The sequence below is a fragment of the Odocoileus virginianus genome, chromosome 11, assembly GCF_023699985.2.
Source record: "Odocoileus virginianus isolate 20LAN1187 ecotype Illinois chromosome 11, Ovbor_1.2, whole genome shotgun sequence".
NCBI lineage: Eukaryota > Metazoa > Chordata > Mammalia > Artiodactyla > Cervidae > Odocoileus > Odocoileus virginianus.
In genome coordinates, this window is record NC_069684.1 from 16,301,533 (window position 1) to 16,314,996 (window position 13,464).

At 43.6% G+C, this 13,464-nt stretch overlaps 1 protein-coding gene across 1 annotated transcript in view; it reads left to right on the forward strand.

The window, feature by feature from the left end:
- Window positions 1-2,297: 2,297 nt before the first annotated feature.
- The window catches only part of RGS8 (regulator of G protein signaling 8), a 72,852-nt gene continuing 61,685 nt past the window's right edge, over window positions 2,298-13,464 (forward strand). The window contains exon 1 of the mRNA XM_070473969.1: window positions 2,298-2,411. The gene's annotated coding sequence lies outside the window, so the exon portion shown is untranslated. The remainder of the gene's footprint in view (window positions 2,412-13,464) is intronic.

A 13,464-nucleotide genomic window follows, 5' to 3' on the forward strand; every position in this document is an offset into this window, starting at 1 on the left:
CGTGTAGGTCCACTGCTCTCTTATGACTAGCCATTTTCCTATAGCAATCTGAGGTTAAATTCAGTCATTTTTCAAAAACCCATTTGCAACTTTTGGGTTGCTGAAATAGAAATTATAAAGGCTCAAAGGGAGAAAAAGGAAAGAAAAACAAAGAAAGTGAAAAAAGACTTTTTTCCTCTTCAAATCTCCTTTATCTTTTGGAAAAAAATTTAAAATGATGAATAAAATATTTAAGATAAATTTTTGATAATAATGATAAAACTATCAGATGATTTAAAAGAGAAACATCTGAGGAAGCAGAAATTGTATGAATAGCACAGAAACTAAGACCAATTATGCCTACTCTGATTGGAGCCTAGGGTAAATGGAATAAATTAGACTGGAAAGAATGGGGGGGGGGGGGTGGTTCGGTCGACTAAGACAGGGAGATTAGAGGAAAAAGACAATTTTGTGAGCAATCCAGTTAGAGCATGTAGCATATTTTATATTCTTCGCTATTAACAGCAGTAGCTGTAAATTATAGAGACATATTGCATTAATATTGATTTCTCTGCTTTACATTACATTTTTTCCTCTTCCCCCAATCTGTATAAATGAAAAAGAGCCTTTTCCTTTGGATATTGAGAATTTCCAGAAGCTTTAATATTTCTGGCTGCAAGGTGTCCTATTTCTACTACATCTACATCAATTTTCTTCTTTTTGGTATCACTTATAAGAGTATATTTCCTTTTAATAAATGAATTATTAGAAAGGATCTAATTTTTAATTCTCTTGTCAGAGGAAATTTTCTCTGGTTTTGATTTCTGTGATAGAGGAAAAATGACCAGAAGTGTTAATACTCTCTTTGCAGGAGGAAGGCTGCTCAGTGCTGTTCAGTTCCCACCCTTGGTGGTGGAGAGGGCAGGAAAGGATGCAGACAGAGAACAAAGGGCTGGGAATAACAATGAGACACTGGGGACAGAGGGGAAATGAGGAGCTGCTGAGACACGAAAGAGCCTGGGTTGGGGGCACATGTGGGAACATTTCAGTCACTGCTGGAGGGAGTTGGAATGGGAAAGAATGATTTTTAAAAGTAATTTTAAGAAAGTTTTGATTTGGGATAAAAGCTGTCAAAACTACCTTTGAATCTCTTGCACTTTCCCATAACAACCTCTCATTTTCATCTGATGCTCTTACAGTCAGATTTGTGAATGTGCCTATGTCTTTCTAATTTGTCAATGGATTTGTCTAATTTCTCACCTGGATTCAGGTGAGAGGAGGGTTCCTTAAGATGGCCCAGTTTTATTTGGGTCACTTAATTTTGATAAGTACACCATACTATGGCGATTAAAACTGTAGAAAGACTTTCTGTAAAAGAGAGTTGTGATGATAGGTATTGAACCTATTCTTCTTATTATTAGTTCTTTAGTTCCTCTATTATTGTTCTTTAATTCCTCTCATATTGTTCTGGGGTTCTGAATTCTGTGTTATTTAACATGTACTCATGAGCTAGTCCTCTTAGCTGTCTCCATGGATATTTTCCTTTCTGACCAGTTTAGGTGATGTCTCCAGCCACTGGGTATTATGGCCACCATTATGCCAAGGATGTCTGCTCAAGGCTCCATTGCTGATATCCAACCAAGATGCAGCTGGCTTGGACAATGTTGCTAATGTCAGGTGAAGGCTTTGCCCCTATCACCTCATGAAGATGTCCGTGATGTCTCTGAAGGGACCATGGTGCTGCCTGTCCTTGATATCTCCAGCCTTTCCCATTCCAGATGCACTTGCTGGTCGTCTACTGCACCAGCTGTTGAATCCGTTCTCTTCCCTTTAGGTTTTTACCTTAGTCCCCACTCTCTAGGACTCAGATATGAGACCATGATTGTAGGAGAACCTGAGGACCCTGAGAAGCAGAACCCTGGCCAGCCTCAAAAACGCTCCTTCAACACTGCTCTGTCCTGGAGTCAACTCTGCTTACTCTTAGGACATATTCTGTCCCCAAAGGTGCTTTAGTCCCTCATGTGAAGCTTGTCACAGCTCTGGCCACGCTGAGACTTGTCTAAATCTCAGTATGCAGTTTAGGCCCTCATCCCAGCTTCATGGATGACAGTTTTCACAGTCCTTTCTTTTCTCTTCTCTTGTTTGATGAAATATTAATGAATATACTGTTGGGATAATAGGTTTCTGTCTCATCACTGATAAAATTTCCAGTTTTGAGACAGAGATGGTTTGTCTCTGTTATTTAAATTTCCACTTATGTATTTGTTTATTTGTTCATTCAACACATATTTAATTAGCAATTACTATACATCTAGGACTTGAGGACCTACCAGCGATCAAAACAGACAACATTCCTCCCTTCCTGGAACTTTCTTTCTCATGCGGGAAGCAGACAATAAAGAAGACAAGCAGCAATGTAATTTCAGATCCTGGTAAGTTCTCAGAGGAAAATACAAAAGGAAAAGGACTCAAGAGTAACAGTGGGAGGGACTTCCCTGGTGGCCCAGGGGCTGAGAATCTGCCTTGCAATGCAGGGGATGTGAGTTTGATCCCTGATCCCGGAACTAAGATCCCACATGTCACCATGTGAGAACTGCTGAGCCTGAGTGCTCCTGGATGGAGCCCACATGTTGAAACTAAGAACTAACACAATGAAATAAATAAATAAAATAAGAAAAAGAGTATCAATGGGTTGGAGGGCACTGTTTGAGATTGGGTGGTCCATCAGGGCAGATCTCTCTCTCAGAGCTGCTGAAACATGAGACTTTTAGTCCTTTTTGGCTAAACACCCTTTATCTGGGGGTGCTGTCAGTGAAATGAGCTGGAGAGCTGATTCTGTCTGTGTGCTGAGGTCAGAGTCATCATTTTATTTCACCAGTTTCAGTTCAAGTCATTGTCAGATAAGGGGAAGGAGACGCTGTTGGTTCTAGGAGGAAAGATGAGCCCGACTCTTTTCATAGGGAAGTTATTGACGTTTCCAGTAGCCTCTTCTACATCCACCTATTTTCTCCCCAAACAGCCTCAGCTTTCTCCTTCAGTTGAGGCTGAATTTGAGCATGACTTTCACTTTCTTATTACAGGACATCATGTGGCCCTCATCTGACTACGTAGATACAACTAAATATATTTCTTCAAATAAAAAAATGCACTGGGCATTTTCTTGGTGCTTATATCATCTCCCTAATTCTGTGCAGAGTGTCCTGGTCAGAAAGCTAGTTCTAGTAAAGAGAGCTACCCAGAGTGACTGAACAACAACAATAATGAACATTGAGGCAGTCTGAGCATGGGTTGTAGAAGAATTTCCAGACACAGAGCATTTCAGAAAGGAGGGAGTTTATCAAGAACAAAGAGCAGAGATAAAGTGGGCCCTGCGAGTGCAGTGTGCTGACAACTCCTGAGAGTTGAGCGTTTTTGTGAGTTAATAGCCAGTTTTTACAGCCTCAAGACAAAGAAAATTCCTGGTGGAAGGCTGGTGTTAGGTGATTGGTCAAGATGCTCTAGGGTGTTTACTGGAGTGGGCATCTTTGCTTAATCAGGAGTCGGGAAGCTTGTTGGTGATTATCTGGGGGCTTTTGCAATGGTTACAAAGGGGCTCAGTCAGCTTCAGAGGTGACCTTGGTTCTGGGCTCTGCTTCTGCAGTCTTGGTGCAAGGCCTTGCCCCTGTGGCTTTGGGGCAGGACTCAACAATGAATACACGCTAGCTATTATTATTCTATTTCACTGTGGTAGACCCTAATGTTGCTGGCCTACAGCTACTCCTCTCTTCCTTGTAAAGAAAAATCATGAATCTGTATGGCTCTCAGGCAACCAAGGTACTTGGCAGGTTGTCGCTTTCCCCATCTCTGGAAGATAGTTCATGACTACTCTCTGCCAGAGGCTTTCAACTGTGGTCCCAGGCTGAGCAGCATCAGCATCATCCGGGAACTTAGTATAAATGCAGAATGTCAGGCCCCACCACAGATCTATTGCATCAAAAGCTTAGCGTAGAGCCCAGCACTCTGTTTTAACAAACCCTCTGAATGATGCCCATCTGGGCTAAAGCTTGAAAACCGTTGATCTAAAGCAATTGTGTTCATCTTGCTCCTCTTTCCAATAACTAGGTTGAGTGTGGACATTTGACTCAATCTTGATCTCTAGGGCTAGAAGTGAGATGGGTAGGGGAAGGGTACTAAAGTTTACGTTGCCAGTGTAAAGAGGTGCTTGGGAATAACTGCCTTCCTTTTTATTTGATTTTTTTGACTGTTCCCTGTAGCATCTTAGTTCCCTGTGTGTGCGTGCTCAGTCGCTTCAGTCATGTCCGACTCAGCCTGCCAGGCTCCTCTGTCCATGGGATTCTCCAGGCAAGAATACTGGAGTGGGTTGTCATGCCCTTCTCCAGGGGATCTTTCCGACCCAGGGATCAAACCTGCATCTCTTAATGTCTACCTGCGTTGGCAGGCAGGTTCTTTACCACTAGCGCCCCCTGGGAAGCCCCTGACCAGGGATCAAACCCACTCCCTCTGCACTGGAAGCACACAGTCTTAACCGCTGGACTTTCAGGGAAGTCACAATAGCGGCCTTCTTTGAAGGCAGCTGCTTGTGTCTGACACCTGGTCCTATTCCTGCCACTTTGAAACCCTGAGGAAGATGTTTTCTAAGAAAGGCAGAGCAGAAGGATAGAAAGCACTTGGATCTTTGTTGGTGCTGCTGAAGTGTTGCGTTAGCCAACCTCCAGACGCCCTCTTATATGCTGTACTAAAATTATTGATATTTCAGTCATTTTCAGTTGGGTTTTTTCATTTATAGCTGAAGGAAAACTCACTGATATTCCCACATAACAGTTGTCTCTTATGTAAACCACTGCTCTTTAAATGTAGAAAGATTATGGTGCACTGAAAATGCGAGCTTTAATCACAGAAATTATTATTTTAGTTGCCTCTAAACCTATTTACATTTATCTAGTTTTTTTGGTGGTGGAGGGGCAAAGCATCTGTTGTTTTTTTCCCCCCCGAGCCTCTGAATGGTCCAAGAAGATGCCAAACACCTGGATGAAAAGACACTCAATTTCTCATATGTGTGCAATGATCTGGATGTTTGGCTTCTGAAAAATGAAACATCTGGAGCAAGAAGCAATGTTTTCACTTTTCAGCAATATTTTGGTATGTGGAAACTGTTCCTAAGCAAAATCAGGAATAAAGAATTTACATAAGAAATGGGACCACCCAAGAACAGCACAGGCAAGCTGTCTTGCCTATATAGCAATTCATTCATTCATTTTAAACCATTCAAAAGAACTGAACGCATGACACGAGCAGGGCATTGTGTGATACGGATGTAATGAGGTCATATATTATGAGGTCATGTGTTAAGAATGAAGTCGTGGACTTAAACACAGTCTTTTTCTTCCAGGAGCATTCAGTTAAGTGGTGAGCAACTGGTATCATAAAATAGGTAAATAGAGACATGGCAGATATTGGTAAGATGTTCGTGGGGGTATGGAGAAGGGACCTGCCATTCATCAGTTTCTTAAACATATGCATTGTGTTTTTGATGACACTAGATGCTGTTTCAGGTTTCGGGGTACAGTGATAAGCATGACAAGTTATGTCCCCAGCGTTCATGGAACTATCAATCTAATGGGAAAGCTGTGAATGTATAAACACACAAATAAATATACAATTATAAATTCAGATAAAGTGATGAAAGAGAAAGACTGTGTTATCAGAGAGAGAGAGAGAGAGAGAGAGAGTCAATGGGGTGATGTAAGTTATATACTTGAGGGAGGGTCAGGAAAGGACTGTCTGAGGATATGACATTTAAACTGAGACCTGAAGGGTGAGTGGGAGAGAGCATGATTAAGTTTGGGAAGATGAGGGGGAGAAAAGGTTAGAAAAATCATCTTACAGGAAGTGGCACTGAAGCTGAGTCTCAGAAGTTCAAACTGGTGTGGTAGAAAATGTCTCTACTTGTGCATACAAAGAAGAGTGTAAGGACTATACCCAAAATACTAACAAGATGTTATCTGTGCACAATGGGATTATATATTCTTTTAGTTTTCTCATTTCTAATTTTCTTCATTTACCATATTTTTCATGTGCTTTTTTTTCTAAAATAATAAGACGTTACTTTAAAAAAGTAAGGACAACATTGTAAAGCAACTATACCACAATAAAAATGTTTAAAAAAGGTAAGAAACGAGGGATACGTGGTTGTTTTCATACAGGCGATAGCGGGTCGAGATTGGGGCGTATGTATCTGGTCATGAGTGGTGGTATGGCCAGGCCACAGCCTGGAATATAAATGACTGCTAGTCACCAATAGTTTCTTACAACTACGACATGTCAGTGGGGATGGGAAGTGAGAGGGGACAGAACGCTAGGCAAGAGGTCAGATCAGGAAGGACCGTGTCATCAGGGAGAGTTTCAAGTCCATCCCCTAGTCACTGGCGGGGAGTAAGGTGATCAGATCTGTGTTTTAGTGACCACCACCCCCTCCCCCAGTGACAGTGTGGGGACATGTAGGACACCTGCAGCCATCAAGGTGAGCAATGTCTGAAAAAAAAAGGTGAGAATGTCTGGCAGGGCAGGGAGGTGTTTTAAAGCCCCGCATTCAATGCAACGACTGGAGGTTTATTCTTAGCTCTTCTCCATGGTTTGTTTTCTAATTTTTAAAATCTATTAATTTTTTTTTTCACACCAAAAACATTTTATATTGGGGAATAGTTGATTAACAATGTGATAGCTTCAGCTGAACAGTGAAGGGACTCAGCTATACAAAAACCTATTGTGTAGCACATGGAACTCTGCTCAGTGTTATGTGCCAGCCTGGATGGGAGAGGGGTCTGGGGGAGAATGGCTACATGTATATCTCTGTGGTTTGTAGATAAATCTGGCAATTCTTGTCTATACAGATCAATGTGGCTGAGTTGACTGATGATAACATTAACTTCAGATGATTAATTTGACCTGTCTGATGACACTTGCTGGGTGGGAGCAAGTGTCTCTTTCAGCTGTGTCCCTGAGGCACAGACCCAGTCTTCCTTCACTGTGGTCTTCACCAGTGGTTCCCATGTGGGTCTCATGGGGGCAGGAATACCTGTCCTTTTCCTACCTTAGTGAGAGATCAGCAAGAGGTAACGTCTGTAGAATGATCGATTTCCTCAGACACAAAAAGCCCTGAAATATAAACTGTCATTGTTATTTGCTCTGATACCTGCTTTTTGTGCAGGTTTTAATTTTGTCTGTTCATTTCTACCAAATTTGAAGTCTCCATGACTACAATAGAAGAACAGAAGGAAAAGAATCCTTTTCTGTTGGAACATCCTAAATGGTATTGTTTCTTGTAAAATGTGAATATTTTAAAGGATGCCCACATTTTAAAAAGGTGTAAATGCTGTTCATATGGTGCTCCAAGCTGTGGGTGATACGTGAACACATTGAAAAGATATATCAATAAGGACTCTAGAAACAGACAAAAAGATAGCAGGATTTTATGGTAGAATTCAGATGCAACAAGGTAAATTTATTTATCTAGCTTCTAGGACAGGGTCTGGCTCTCTGAGACCTGAGTAATGTGATCAACTGTGGCTAGGGATTGATGTCCAAGTAGTTTATATCCTGAACGCCTGAGTAAAATTTTCAGAAAAGTCTGTCATGTTTTCATGGATTCTTCATGGTTATATGGTTAAGTTTGCCATCATGATTACGACGTGATGCTGTCCTTGAAAAATGTTTTCAAGAGGCAATGAATGTATTCGAGGCTTTGCAGTTAGATTTGCGTGCTAGCTCTGTCATTGACTGTTGGTGTGACCTTGGACAAATCCCTTAACATGCCAGGCTCGTCTGTTTAGTGGGAGTAACACAGCCCACCTTGAGGGTTATTATAGGAGATAAGAAGATAATAGTTATAAAGTGCCTGGTGTTTAATAAGCGTTTATTATTCTTGCTGCTCTTAAACAGCAGAGAACTGTGCTTGCAGCTACTCAAGAATTTCAATTTCTAAACCTAACACAGTTGAAAATCTCTGGGATGGGGGGAAGCAAAGGAGGAGAATAGGGATTGGCATGCTGAAAGCCCCACTTTAGGATTCTGATGCTCAGAGAGCTGAGATCCCAGGTCCTGTGCAGCGACTGGGGACTTTGGGAATTTAGCCAACATGTGGGGCCAGCATACCCCTGACTGTTGAGGCAGAGGCCAAGGGCTTGGCACAGAGTTTAGGGCTGAAGCCAGGCTGAAGCCTCACTTAGCTGGATGGTCCCAGAGCCCAGGGTGGGGTCGATGCTGGCTGACCCTGGCCCACTGCATAGCTGTCTTAGTATTTGTCACCGGTGTGCGTCCCCGGCCACTGCTCAGTCCTCCTTTCCTCCCTCCTGGGTCTTGTCCTAGTCGGGTGTTCTGCTTCCAGCCAGGTATCCAGCCTGTGTCCTATTTCATTTCTCAGCTTAAGGAGAGCAAACCTCTGCAAATGTGAGGTATTTGCTAAAAAGGCGGGACCTGTGTGGTTTTGAAAAAAAACTCAGAAACTGGAAGAATGACATTTTAGTGGAGAATGATAGGCAACAGGTTGATGTTTGGGTCAGGGGCTCCTTGGTGTTTGTGATTGGGATAAACCAACAGGCACTAGCTACACATTCTGCTCAGAAGGCCAGCGCTCACCAAAGGTAGTGTTTTTAATTGTGTTCCTCTTACCTGGAGGACGTACATAATGAGAGGTGTGGCTCTATGCAGGGGGTATTGGTTCATCACCTGTTCCCTTCCAGTCTGACACGCTGATGTTACTTGCAGAGCAAGGTGCTCGTGCAATGCGCTACTGCCTCATCTATCTGCTCAACGCAGGAATCCCATGCATGGGGGTGGCTGCCAGCGTCTTTGGATTTCCTGCTTTGGGACCCACAGCTGTGGTTGCTCTAATGATGCCTCTGGCTTTTTTTTTTTTTTTTTTAATGTTTATTTATTTTGGCCGCACTGTGTCTTAGTTGCGGCATGCCAGATCTAGCTCCCTGACCAGGGATCAAACCCAGACCCCCTGCACTGGGAGCTCAGAGTCCTGGTCCCTGGACCACCAGGGAAGTCCTGCCTTGGGCTTTTTGATGCCTGATGCTTTGTACTGACATGAAGTGCTGGGTCTGGAGAGGAGGGGCAGAGAGCACTCCATAAACTTGGAAAACGCTACAATGGGAGGTTTATTTTCGGAGACTTTGTTGATTTCCAGGACAATATGGAAATAATATTACCACTGCCTACATTTTTGGAACCGTTTTCTGGTTTTCAAGCCCTGTGTTAAGTACTTTTCATGATGTACTGTGTACCTATTGTTCTTGCTAGACCTGCATTCCTCCTGGTCTCTGGTCACAGCTCTTGATTTTCCTCTTGGGACCCACCCAGCTCCTGGAACATGTACTCAAGGGGGCTCCTCTTCACTCCATTGGTGAAGCAATGGAGCTTCACCCTCCACAGGGTTAAGGGGGTGGCGGGACACAGGATGCCTGACTCCAGACAGGAGAGACTGACAGAAGTTTACTGATGATGTGGACTCACGGGCTGGGGGAGGAGGACAGCACCGGCCACACAGAGTCGCGGGGGGCCGCACACAGGAAGAGAGTGGCCCAGCAGGGACTGTGGGAGGCACACTCTACAGCATCAAGAGGATGAGGACCTGCTGATCCCCATGTGAGGGTGTGATTGGGTTGTTTGAATAATTCCATGAGCTGGCAGAGAACTGAACTCAGCAACTCAGGGAGAGGCAGGAATTGCACTTGGTCTGTTCGATAAGGAGGGTCAGTCATTTGGATCAGTTCAGTTCAGTTCAGTCGCTCAGTCGTGTCCAACTCTTTGTGACCCCGTGGACTGTAGCACACCAGGCCTCCCTGTCCATCACCAACTCCTGGAGCTTGCTCAAACTCATGCCCATCGAGTCAGTGATGCCATCCAACCATCTCATCCTCTGTCATCCTCTTCTCTTCCTGCCTTCAATCTTTCCCAGCATCAGGGTCTTTTCCAATGAATCAGTTCTTCAAATAAGGTGGCCAAAGTATTGGAGTTTCTGCTTCAGCATCAGTCCTTCCAATGAATATTCAGGACTGATTTCCTTTAGGATTGATTGGTTTGATCTCCTTGCTGTCCAAGGGACTCTCAAGAGTCTTCTCCAACACCACAGTTCAAAAGCATCAATTCTTCAGTGCTCAGCTTTCTTTATAGTCCAGCTCTCACATCCATGCATGATTACCGGAAAAACCATAGCTTTGACGAGATGGACCTTTGTTGGCAAAGTAATGTCTCTGCTTTTTAATATGCTATCTAGGTTGGTCATAACTTTTCTTCCAAAGAGCAAGCATCTTTTAATTTCATGGCTGCAGTCACCATCTGCAGTGATGTTGAGCCCCCCAAAATAAAATCTCTCACTGTTTCCATTGTTTCTCCGTCTATTTGCCATGTAGTGATGGGACTGGATGCCATGATCTTCATTTTCTGAATGTTGAGTTTTAAGCCAGTTTTTTCACTCTCCTCTTTCACTTTTATCAAGAGGCTCTTTAGTTCCTCTTCACTTTATGCCACAAGAGTAATGTCATCTGTGTATCTGAGGTTATTGATATTTCTCCTGGAAATCTTGATCCCAGTTTGGGCTTCATTCAGCCTAGCATTTTATATGATGTACTGTGGATATAAGTTAAATAAGCAGGGTGACAATATATAGCCTTGATGTACTCCTTTCCCTATTTGGAACCAGTCTGTTGTTCCATGTCCAGTTCTAACTGTTGCTTCCTGACCTGTATACAGATTTTTCAGGTGGCAGGTCAGGTGATCTGGTATTCCCATCTCTTGAAGAATTTTCCACAGTTTGTTGTGATCTACACAGTCAAAGGCTTTGGCATAGTCAATAAAGCAGAAGTAGGTGTTTTTCTGGAACTCTCTCGCTTTCTGGAAGTTCATAGTTCACATATTATTGAAGCCTCTCTTGGAGAATTTTGAGCATTATTTTGCTAGCATGTGAGATGAGTGCAATTGTGTCATAGTTTGAATGTTCTCTGGCATTGCCCTTCTTTGTGATTGGCATGAAAACTGACCTTTTCCAGTCCTGTGGCCACTGCTGAGTTTTCCAAATTTGCTGGCATATTGAGTGCAGCACTTTCACAACATCATCTTTTAGGATTTGAAATAGCTCAACTGGAGTCCATCATCTCCACTAGCTTTGTTCATATGATGTTTCCTTAAGGCCCACTTGACTTTGCATTCCAGGATGTCTGGCTCTAGGTGAGTGATCACACCATCATGATTATCTGGGTCGTGAAGATCTTTTTTATACAGTTCTTCTGTGTATTCTTGCCACCTCTTCTTAGTATATTCTTCTTCTGTTAAGTCCATAACATTTCTGTCCTTTATTGTTCCCATCTTTGCATGAAAAGTCATTTGGCTAGGGGGCCCTATTTGCAGGAGCAGAAAGGGGGGAGAATTATGGTTAGATCAGTGAAAGCCCTCCAATTTTCCCCAGTTGTTAAGGCACATATAATATTGGGTGTTAATTTTAAATTCTCTTTTTTTGCTGCACTGCATGGCATGTGGGATCTTAGTTCCCTGATCAGGGATCAAATCTGTGACCCCTGCATTAGAAGAATGGAGTCTTAACCACTGGACTGCCAGGGGAAATCCCTGGATCTTAATTTGAGGCTTTATACCACACCTGTAATTTCTATGTCCTCCACCATTAACAAGGACAGGTGTGTGATCTGTCCTGGACCGATCAGGCTCTCTCTCTTGCAAATACAAAACCTGAGTTGAGTGAAACAAGGTGGAAACAGTGAACAGAGCTGATGAATCCCGACAGGGCTGCCCTGAGGACAGCGTCTATTTCTGTAACCTGGAATCTTGTTGTTTCCCGCCTTTTCTAGGACCTCAGCATCTAGTTTCTTTCCCTTCAGCCTATGTGCTATCTTGTTGGATAAGCTGTCCAGAGTTGGAGTCTGTTGCTGTAGGTGTTTCATGCTGATTGGATACCATGACCCGTAAGGGATACATGATTTTTGTTATTTCTATGTTAAAGAGGAGAAAACTGAGGCAAAGAAATGTTGAAGTTGCTTGAGCTCACAGAGCAATTAAGGAGCAGGGGTGAGATTTGAAAAGAGAAGAATTAACTTGACAATTGTTTGCAACTCAGTATCTTTTTCTTAAAGTCAGGCTATAGGTAGCTTGTCCCAAGTAGACAGGGGAATGCCAGTGAGTGTTATCCAGGGCCAAAGCCTGGTCATCCCATGGTATGCCATAGAGTCTTGGGCCCTTTGGAGTAACTTACAGTTCACCAGGAGCTAAGGAAATGCAGTCCTTGGATCCTAAAGGCAATCAGATGTGAGGTGCCACATAGATGTGGAGACTGTAGTTAGAGAGAGGAAAGGTCTGTCTTCAATTGGCTCGGATGCGTTTGAGCCAGGCGTACATTCTGACACAAGTGGCAAGGGGGTGTGTGCAGGTGTGCGTGTGCTCTTGTACGTACTTCATAGTTCAGATTCTTGAAACTTTTCCTTCACTAAGCACTTGTGCCTAGTCTTTGGTGAGCAAAGAGAGACAGCTGAGGAGGGCAAAACTGATTAGAGTGGAAATGATGAGATCCTAGGTTTTTCCACTAAAATATAAGACCCATAAAATTAGGAAAGTGAGAGTAGATGATATCCTATAAAGAATAAAAAAAAACCAACTTATACGTAAAAGCACATCTACAGAAGTAGGAAGAAAATCAGGAAAAAGAAGAGCCTCTCAAGCAAAAAACAGAAAAAGGAGGAGAAAGAGGGCTGTTAGGTCACTCTTCCTTTCTAGGTCACAGGATGCTGGCCGGCCGAGCGTTCCGCACAGGGGAGTCCTCTTTGCACTGTGCTCTGTTTGTGTGGAGCTGCTTTTAGGGGAGCTGTGCGTCAGCCAGCAGATGCTGGGAGCACCGTGTCCCCTCAGATGTTCAGAGGTCGTCACTTCAGGATATGCAGCTCTGGGGTGTGAGCTGAGAACTGCTGGTAGCCTTGAGCCTTGTTCTCCACCTGAGCCCCAGTTGACTCCCCAGAGTTTGCAGTCTGGTTCTTTCTTTTCTTTTTAATATTTATTTGGCCATGCCAGGTCTTCGTTGCAGCTCGTGGGATCTTTGATCTTCGACGAGGCAGGTGGGGTCTAGTTCCCTGACCAGGGATTGAACCTTGGCCCCCAGCATTGGGGATGTGGATTCTGAGCCACTGGACCACCAGGAAAGTCCCCAGTCTGTGATTCTTCAGTGTCTGAGTGCCTTGATGCAGAAGAACACAATGGGTCTCTGTCTGGAGCCAGTCTGGTGGTAGGAGAGATGGAGTCGTGCTAATACACGTGGAGCTAAAATTACCCTGCCCTTATTTCTGCAGCTGAAAGACACATACTGTGAAAGTCATGGGTATTATGCTGTCAGACCATGGATGGCTTCAAACCCCTTGTCTGAGCCCTGATTTCATCCCAGGGTGGGGGAGCCCAGGCACACCTCCGTGGAGACAGCAGGTCTTT